This window comes from Mus caroli, unplaced genomic scaffold (assembly GCF_978045245.1).
Source record: "Mus caroli unplaced genomic scaffold, Mus_caroli_1 scaffold_2, whole genome shotgun sequence".
Lineage (NCBI taxonomy): Eukaryota > Metazoa > Chordata > Mammalia > Rodentia > Muridae > Mus > Mus caroli.
The window spans coordinates 96,874,672-96,884,910 of NW_028227257.1; positions in this window are offsets into that span (position 1 = coordinate 96,874,672).

Here is a 10,239-nt window from a genome sequence, read left to right on the forward strand (position 1 = left end):
TATTATATTTAATCTTATGGGACCACTATTATATCTGAATTGATCACAGCATTGTTGTATAGTACACACACACACACACACACACACACACACACACACACACACACAAATTCTACTGCTCCAGGAAACATTGAAAGAGATTATAGATGAATCTATTTAAAGAGTCTTTTGATCTAAATTTGTTTCAGACTTTGTCTAGATCTAATATTTGTCTTTTCAAAATCCATTTCACAAAACAGTTGAATCCTTTTATGGTTCTTCATAATTTAACTGTCAGGAAGCCAGTAACTGGAAACCTCTCCTGTTTTGTTAGGCGACCATACAGATAGTTTTAAATGTTCTTCCATGAGATTTTTGGACCAGAAAAGCCTGGAAATTTTTTTTTTTGGGGGGGAAGATGATTTATGGCTTCTAAAGTCACATCCTTGCTGTTTTGAATTCCATACTCAGAAATGAATCAGATGAATTATAATTAGGAAAAGTCTAAGAAGGCTTAATATATCATTTCCAACAACCAATTTAAATGTCTCAGCCCAAAATAAAAATGCTCAATTATGAAATTTTAGACATTCAGTAAGATGTTAGTGGGAGAAGGTGGTGGGACATACTTGAAATCATTCAAACTGATTCCTTAAGTAGGCTTGAGAGTCCTCTTCATGTGACATTGTTAAATTGGGGTGAAAAAGCAATTATAAGATAAACGTGTTTTACTCAAGAGTATGACTTGGGGTAATACAACTTACTATGTCTTATTGTATTTCTTGCCAACACTCCTATTTTTCATTTTCTATTATGTTACAACCTCAATTTACTATTCATTGTGTTTACAGAATGTCTCTAATCCTAGGTCCCAGGAAATATATTTTCATCAGGACAGAGAGTCATACGGTGACATGTTTATGGGTTAATACCAGGAAATAATAAATATTTACCAGATAAAATACACAAAAGAATTGAATAAATTTTGTTCAATATTTCTTGCAGTATCACCAGGAGACCAGTTGAAAAATGTTAGCACTGAAGTAGATTTTTTTGTGTGTAAAAATTTATAGCAATCGAAAGCAGAAGTTTAAGATGAAGCTGCCAGCACAGTCTTACCACATGATCCCTAGGCTCTGTCAGGGAGATTGAAAATTTTGATCTCCATCATTATTTTTAGGTAGTACATTCATAGACTGAGCAGAGGTGAATAATGTTCTTCAATGAATTCAGTTGTTGGTGCCAGTGTCTTGAAAGGCTCCTCGCTAACATTGGTGCATCCTATCATTTATCAACAGGGGATCACTCGTCGCAGCTGTTCTGATTGGGTTATGAAAACCCAGCGCTTATCTTAATCCTCTTTTTTTTCCTTCCTGAGATTTATTTTTTCATATTACTCAGACAATTTTTGCCAAGATACTTTCTGTGGAGGAGGGACAATTTCTTCTATAATACTTAAGACCTCTGCTAATAACTAGAGGAAAGGAATCAGGATCTCTACATTAGCTGCTCTGTGTGTGTGAGAGTCGAGTTCTTTTTTGGTTATGTACTCCTGTGCACAGAGTGGCCATGAGGTCGAGCACAGGTGCGATTTTGCAGAAGCTGTCTGTCATGTTCTTGAGACAGGGCTTGCCAATTAGACTAGGGTGGTGGGCTAATGAGTCCTCAACATTCACCTATCTCTGCCTCCCTAGTGTTGTGAATGCAAGTATGTGTTATCATGTTGGCTTTCTATGTTGGTACTAGGGATATAATTCAGGACTCATGCCTGATTCAGGATTATCGATTTCTGCCAATCAGCAGTTGATAAATAATTCACTGTTAAAGAAACACTCACGCCTGCTTTCTTTTGATCTCATAAAAATAGTCCTTCCATTTGAAAAAAATTTAAAGAACACAGTAGAAAATAAACTTATTAACTGTTTAAAAGAGGCAAGTTAATTCAAACATATCTGATTAAATTACAGTTATCTTTTATAGCCTTAGTGTCATGGTCAATTTGTTTAATTTTATCCTCCAAGGATTAAAAGCATTTGTAAATTAAAGTGAAATCTTTACTTATCTGTAGGGGATAAATAAAAATAAACAAGAACTACACACACACACACACACACACACACACACACACACACACATAGAGTTGTGTTTGGTTATACTGTAGGTCTCTGGGATATTTGTTCTCAGGTTCCTGGTTATCCAGGTAGTGTAGGGCATGAATTGGTTCTCTTTCATGGCATGGGCCTCAAGTTAAGTCAAACATCGGTTGACCACTCCAACAAGTTTGGCTGTTCTCCTTTGGAGGCCTGCCCCTTTCTGAAGAGGATATGAAGGGTGGGTGAACTTGGAGGAGAGGGCAGGTGGCAGGAGCTGGAAGGAGGGGAGGAGGGTGACTGTCATAGGGACTTATTATACAAGTGAAGAAAATGCATCAATTTACTATTATACTTTAATAAAAATATTCAATCCCTATAAATCCACAAAGTAGGTTTGTATTGTAGCTGAGGAACAATGATTTTGTCGAATCCAATATGAAAAACATTATTTTATATACAAAGGTTAATCATTGAGTACACAATCATATATCAAAGTATAGTTACAGAGAAACCAAGATCCTGTCTTTAGTAATCCTTGACATAAATGAGAATTTTGTTCAATGTCCTTGGCAAATTCTCTTTCATATAAACCTGCTCCTTGACCGAAAATATTCTTGAATAAACTTAAGTAATCACAGGCATGTCCAATTAGTGTGATGGACAGAGCCTGAGATCAAGTCATTCAATTTGTTTTATATAGCTTTTAGTTAAAGTATTTTCAGCAAGATTATAAGTACCAGGGTGAGACTAACACGTAACATTGACCTCAATTATAACCTCTAAGGTCCTCAACTCTGTCTGCTTGTGCCCAGTTCTCCAGGGTTCTGGTAGATCTCATCTCATACATACAGGATACAATCTATGGCTAGTCTATAAGATCCTTTAAAGGATATTTATAATACACTACTTTTTTGGTATTATTGCAATTATCATGAGCATCAAATAGGATAATCTAAAAACAAGTAAAAAATTATTTTCTTGGGGGCTGGAGGGATGGCTCAGGGATTGAGAGCACTGACTGCTCTTTCAGAAGTCCTGAGTTCAATTCCTAGCAACCATATGATGGATGACAACTATCTATAATGAGATCTGGCACCCTCTTCTGTCCTGCAGGCATATATGCAGGCAGAGCACTGTACATAATAAATAAATAACTAAATAAATCTTCAAAAAAATAAAGATACATTTTATGCCTACTCTTCTACACACACACAGCACACACACACACACACACACACACACACACACACACACACACACAAACAAGCCCCCTCTCCAAATAACCAAAACAAACAAAAAAATCTGAAAACACTCAAAAAGCACAAAGAACTTCAATTTGAGATTTGTTGGTGTGCTGCTTGATACAGATAAGCAACTTGACAAGATGTAGAACCACAAACCACAAGATGTAGAAGAGACAAACCTCTGGGTTTATATGTGAAGAATTTCCACGAGTAGGTTAATTCAAGTAGGAAAACCCACCCTACCTATAGATGGCACTATTTCATAGCCTGGGGTCCCAGACTGGCACTATTTCATAGCCTGGGGTCCCAGACTTCATTTAGAGAAGGACAGCTAACTGAGTACCACCATTCACCTCTCTACTCCCTGGCTTTGAGTGTCATGTGACTAGCTGTCTCCCCAAGTACTGCCATGACTTTTCAACATGATGATCCCTCTGAACTGTGAGCCAAAAGAAACCCATCCTTTCTGTAAGTCTTTGGCCATGGGAATGAGGCAAGTAATCAATACAGTTGGTAAATGTAATTTGCATGATCATCATCTTCCTTTGTGATTTTTTAGATTGGCTTACCTAGTGCAGCTTGAACAATGAATAAATGGCTGTTTGCACGCTAGAGAGGATGAGAATCCTGTAGCTGTACAATCCATGATTTAGGATGCCTGAGCAGTCTCAATCTGGTGCTAAAGGGCTGGGGTAGTTCCTGGAGAGATTCTGGTCTTCAGTCCAGGATGGCAGTGATGGTGGCAGCTGTGGCATCAACAACAGGGCAGACATGTTCACCAGCAAGATGCCAAGGGAGATGAGCAAGTCACATTGCTTTTAACTGTGACTTCTGTGCAACTGAGGGAAGGTGCTGCTACTTAATGAAGGATCTCTCTCCACCAAGTTAATCCTTCCTGGAAATGCTTCATAAACCCGAGGCTTAACTGAATCCAGATACAGTTAAACTAACATTCAGGATTTACCATCACACAGTTTAATTGTGTAATCTGTTAGTTTAAGTCTTGAGCGCTAAATACTGGATAGCTTAAGGCTGTTTTAATGTCCTGAGAGGTGTATGAATGTTTTTGAGTAGGATTGAAACTTGTGTCAATCTCTGTATTTGTTCACATACAAGTGGGGATCTCTATTCTGAAACCCATGTTGAACTTATTGCATGCTATGATTCACAGTCAGTTGTATGTAAATGCGTTTTTCTGCTTTTATAGATCATGGTGGTTTGAATGAGAAATGATCCCCATAAGATAAAAATGTGAACTCTTCTTCCCCAGGTGGTGGTCCTGTTTGGGAAGACTGTGGAGCTATCAAACAGGGAGCCTTGCTGCAGCTAGTATGTCCTGGAGGTGGGCTTTGAGTGTTTGCAGACTTGCCTCCTTTTTCTTCTCCCTCTGCTTCCTGTGTGTGGGTGATAAATGTAACTAGACCGCTTCCTCCTCCTGCTGCCATGCCATGCTTTTCCTGCCGTGACGGACTTGATCCCTCTGCAGCTGTAAACCAAAATAATGTCTCTTTTCCTTAGGTTACATACGATTATGGTATTTTATCACATCAACAGGAAAGTAACTAACACAGATCCCACTCCTGAGGATAACAAATCTAGCACTTAGACTGCTCACTGCAGCTGCTTCTGTGTCCACAGAAGCCAGAGCACCAGTCAGAAGGAACGCACTTAGCAATTAGCAGCTATACTCACTGTGGTTCCCGGACCTATTCACTGAAAAATGGGGCAATACTTACTGCATGCTCTGAATTGGTGGCTTTCTTTATTAGTCAAGCAGTAAACAGAGACAAAGAAAGCAACAGAGGCTTCCCAGAGAGATGTCAGACACTGCAGTACCACAAAACACTCAACGGACATTGACTCATATTACCTCCTCTGTAAAGTTGCTCTGTTTGTCTCATGCTGATAACAAGCAGAACTCAGGGGAGGTCAGCAGAATATCTTAAACTAAATTAAGGGCTCTATTTGTAGGCAGTGTTCTGAATGCAACTTCAGTTTCCCTGCTTGAAGAAGTTAACTTTGCTTGTGATACTTTCTAACGAGTTACTCATTAGAAACATTCTTTTCTTAAAAACAAACAACAAACAACAAACAACAAACAACAACGAACAACCTAACAGTAAAGATGATCTGAATAACAAGAAAAAGTCCACAAGTGGTTTCAGAAGAGAGTGTAGGCTAAAGGGATACTAATTAGTACTGGGGATACAAACTGCATCGGTGGAGCCACCATGTTGTTGCTGGGAATTGAACTCAGGACCCCTGGAAGAGCAGTCAGAGCTTATAACTGTTGAGCCATCTCTCCAGCCCCATGGCCAGAACTTTTCAAGGAGGATAAACAGTAGCATAGGGAAAAGCTGCAAAATCTGGCCAGGTGTTGCAACTAAATTATAATCTCAAAAATGAATGAATGGGTCAATCAAACAATCAAACAAAGAAAGAAGAAAAGAAAGAAAGAAAGAAAGAAAGAAAGAAAGACAGACAGACAGACAGGAAGGAAGGAAGGAAGGAAGGAAGGAAGGAAGGAAGGAAAAACAAAAGAAAGAAAGAAAGAAAGAAAGAAAGAAAGAAAGAAAGAAAGAAAGAAGAAAGAAGAAAGAAGAATTTGGCCAGCAATCTGTGGCTGGGCAGCTCATACGTACTACTGTTAGTTTGCTAAATGGACACAGTATCAAACTGGCTTCTAACTATGTATTTCCTATACCCATAGATTAGTATAACTCTTAGTCCTCACTAGAGAATTTGTTTGTTTGTACTAGTGAATGACATCAATACAGAGACTTACAACTGGCCAGAGTGAACAGAATAAGTATTTATGGAATGGGATATCTATAACATACTCTCACCCCACAACACTCAGAGACCATCTCAGAGAAGGGGTGGAAGGATTGTAAAAACCAGAATCAGAAAGAGCTGGGTGGAAAGAGTGTCTTGTGGACATAATAGGATGACTGCACTCAGGAACCCACAACAGCTGTGGTTGCCTGAACAAGACCTGCTCAACACCAAGCCAGTCAACATTCTAGCTCAATGGGGGACTCTCCAGATCTAGTTAAGGAACCACTGACAGTTGATGGATGCTGAGAGGGGTACCGTCAATTTTCTTTAATGAGCTTTATACTGTGCTCTTTCAGGCACTTTTTACACTTATATTATTAGCTAAAATTCTCCTTCAGACTTTGTATTTCCATCCACACTAATTAGCTCCGAGAGTAAAGGCCTCAATGACTTCAATTATGCCTTCAAGATGAGTGACTCATCTATTTTTCAATCTTGATCCATATCCAGGCTCCCCACCTACATATTTTATTTTCCACAGCCTTACTTGAATAGTCTCTCAGCTGCATGTTGTGGGCTTGCTCATCTTCTAAGTTTTCTGTCAAATGAAGAAAGTTAGCCGTCATAAACAATTTCCATAAAGTTAGACATTATTCCAGAGTCTAAGTAATTGTTTAGGAATAAAAAGTCTTATGGAAATGTATCTGTTTCAGTTCTTAATGTGTAAATATAAGAGAGATATTCATAGAAATAGTTTATACCTTCAAAATGCTGAAAGCTAATCAGAAAATATGATTTTATAGAGCAATTAATCAGATGTCTAATAAGACATTCATGGTCCATGGAGAGAGTAGCAGTATGAATTTTAATTAGTGACAACTCACTTAAGACAGAGTGGAAACATTGCTTTGAATGTGAATAGCAGGTATTTAGGGCACATTTTCATGGTACTTTATTGTAAGACAGCATAATGTCTGTGTATGTATGTAGCAATTAAGGAAATGATTATGACCTTAAAGAATCATATTTACTCTAAGCATTTAATTAAAGTTATATGAATAATGGTTGGCTGAAGTATTTCTGCTAGTAGGAAGAAGATCTGAATTAACTTAAAAGTTTTGAGGAAAAAAATGGTACTTATGGGTGCCTTGTAGCATTAGTAGGAGTTACTCAAGAAACTATGGGGAAATAGAATTCCAGGCAAAGGAATGAAATGAGGATCGAGGTGAAAATGCCATGGATAGATTTAAGTACTTGTTGAATTTCTCTGCTATAAAATGTTTGGGATTAGAAAGATTTGGGTTTTAGAATTTTTTTTTTTTTTTTTTTAAGATCTTGGAATATGCACATATACATAAGGAGTTATTTTAGGTATAAATACAAGTATAAATACAGAATGCATTTATGCTTCACATAGCCCCAGGTAACATTATACAATATTTTTAGCTTTCCAGTATTTTCTTTACTCTTGGTTACACGAGGTCAGGTGTGGACTTTTCCTCTTGTGACACAATGCTAGCAGGCAAAAGTTTGGGGTTTTGCAATATCTCATGTTTGGAACTCTTGGATGAATGATTCACAATCTGTCTCTGGTTCTGAAATGTGGATTTTTAGATATGGTGGATGTGACAGTAAATCCTGACTGTCAACTTGATGGGACTCAACATCACTATGGGCACATACCCCTGGACATGTCTGTTAGGAAGGTTCCTGATGAGACTGAGGTATGAAGACACACTCTAGGGTGGCAGCACATTCCATGGACCAGCATCTGACGGAAGGAACAGGAGAAAGAAACAGAGCATTGACTTCTTCTTCCATTTACCTCTCTTTGCTTCCCAACTATGGATGGATACAATGTGACCAATCACCTTATACTCTTGCTGTTATGCCTTATGCACGAAAATAAACTATATTCCTCCAAACTGTGAGCTTAAGTAGACCTTTCCTTTCTTAAGCTGTTCTTTTTTTATCTTAAAAGAGTAGCTTTATATACATTTTTATGTGATAAAATTTAAAGAAGGTGAAATAAATACCCAACAAGGTTTGTAATAGAAATTTTGGAAAACAGTAATATTGCTTATTTTTCTTTGTGGACATTTACAATCTCCATAAAACATTTTCTTTTCTTTTCTTTTTTTTGGAATTTCTCTTTTTTTTTTTTTATTACGTATTTTCCTCAATTACATTTCCAATGATATCCCAAAAGTCCCCCATACCCTCCCCCCCCCCAATTCCCCTACCCAGCCATTCCTACTTTTTGGCCCTGGTGTTCCCCTGTACTGGGACATATAAAGTTTGCGGGTCCAATGGGCCTCTCTTTCCAGTTATGGTCGACTAGGCCTTCTTTTGATATATATGCAGCTAGAGTCAAGTGCTCCGGGGTACTGGTTAGTTCATAATGTTGTTGCACCTACAGGGTTGCAGATCTCTTTAGCTCCTTGGATACTTTCTCTAGCTCCTCCATTGGGGGCCCTGTGATCCATCCAATAGCTGTGAGCATCCACTTCTGTGTTTGCTAGGCCCCGGCCTAGTCTCACAAGAGACAGCTATATCAGGGTACTTTCAGCAAACGCTTGCTAGTGTATGCAATGGTGTCATCGTTTGGAGGCTAATTATGGGATGGATCCCTGGATATGGCAGTCTCTAGATGGCCCATCCTTTTTTCTCAGCTCCAAACTTTGTCTCTGTAACTCCTTCCATGGGTGATTGTTTTCAATTCTAAGAAGGGGCAAAGTGTCCACACTTTGGACTTCGTTCTTCTTCAGTTTCATGTGTTTTACAAATTGTCTCTTATATCTCGGGTATACTAAGTTTCTGGGGTAATATCCACTTATCAGTGAGTACATATCATTTGAGTTCTTTTGTGATTGGGTTACCTCACTCAGGATGATGCCCTCCAGGTCCAACTATTTGCCTAGGAATTTCATAAATTCATTCTTTTATTTTTTATTTTTTTAAAATTCATTCTTTTTAATAGCTGAGTAGTACTCCATTGTGTAAATGTACCACATTTTTTTTGTATCCATTCCTCTGTTGAGGGGCATCTGTGTTATTTCCAGCTTCTGGCTATTATAAATAAGGCTGCTATGAACATAGTAGAGCATGTGTCCTTCTTACCGGTTGGGACATCTTCTGGATATATGCCCAGGAGAGGTATTGCTGGATGCTATGGTAGTATTATGTCCAATTTTATGAGGAACCGCCAAACTGATTTCCAGAGTGGTTGTACAAGCTTGCAATCCCACCAACAATGGAGGAGTGTTCCTCTTTCTCCACATCCTCACCAGCATCTGCTGTCACCTGAATTTTTGATCTTAGCCATTGTGACTGGTGTGAGGTGGAATCTCAGGGTTGTTTTGATTTGCATTTCCCTGATGATTAAGGATGTTGAACATTTTTTCAGGTGCTTCTCGGCCATTCGGTATTCCTCAGGTGAGAATTCTTTGTTTAGCTCTGAGCCCCATTTTTTAATGTGGTTATTTGATTTTCTGGAGTCCACCTTCTTGAGTTCTTTATATATATTGGATATTAGTCCCCTATCTGATTTAGGATAGGTAAAGATCCTTTCCCAATCTGTTGGTGGCCTTTTTGTCTTATTGATGGTGTCTTTTGCCTTGCAGAAGCTTTGCAGTTTCATGAGGTCCCATTTTTCAATTCTCGATCTTACAGCACAAACCATTGCTGTTCTATTCAGGAGTTTTCCCCCTGTGCCCATATTTTCAAGGCTTTTCCCTACTTTCTCCTCTATAAGTTTCAGTGTCTCTGGTTTTATGTGGAGTTCCTTGATCCACTTAGATTTGACCTTAGTACAAGGAGATAGGAATGGATCAATTTACATTCTTCTACATGATAAAAACCAGTTGTGCCAGCACCATTTGTTGAAAATGCTGTCTTTCTTCCACTGGATGGTTTTAGCTCCCTTGTCGAAGATCAAGTGACCATAGGTGTGTGGCTTCATTTCTGGGTCTTCAATTCTATTCCATTGGTCTACTTGTCTGTCACTGTATCAGTACCATGCAGTTTTTAATCATAAACCCTGTAGTAAAGCTTTAGGTTAGGCATGGTGATTCCACCAGAGGATCTTTTATCCTTGAGAAGAGTTTTTGCTATCCTAGGTTTTTTGTTATTCCAGATCAATTTGC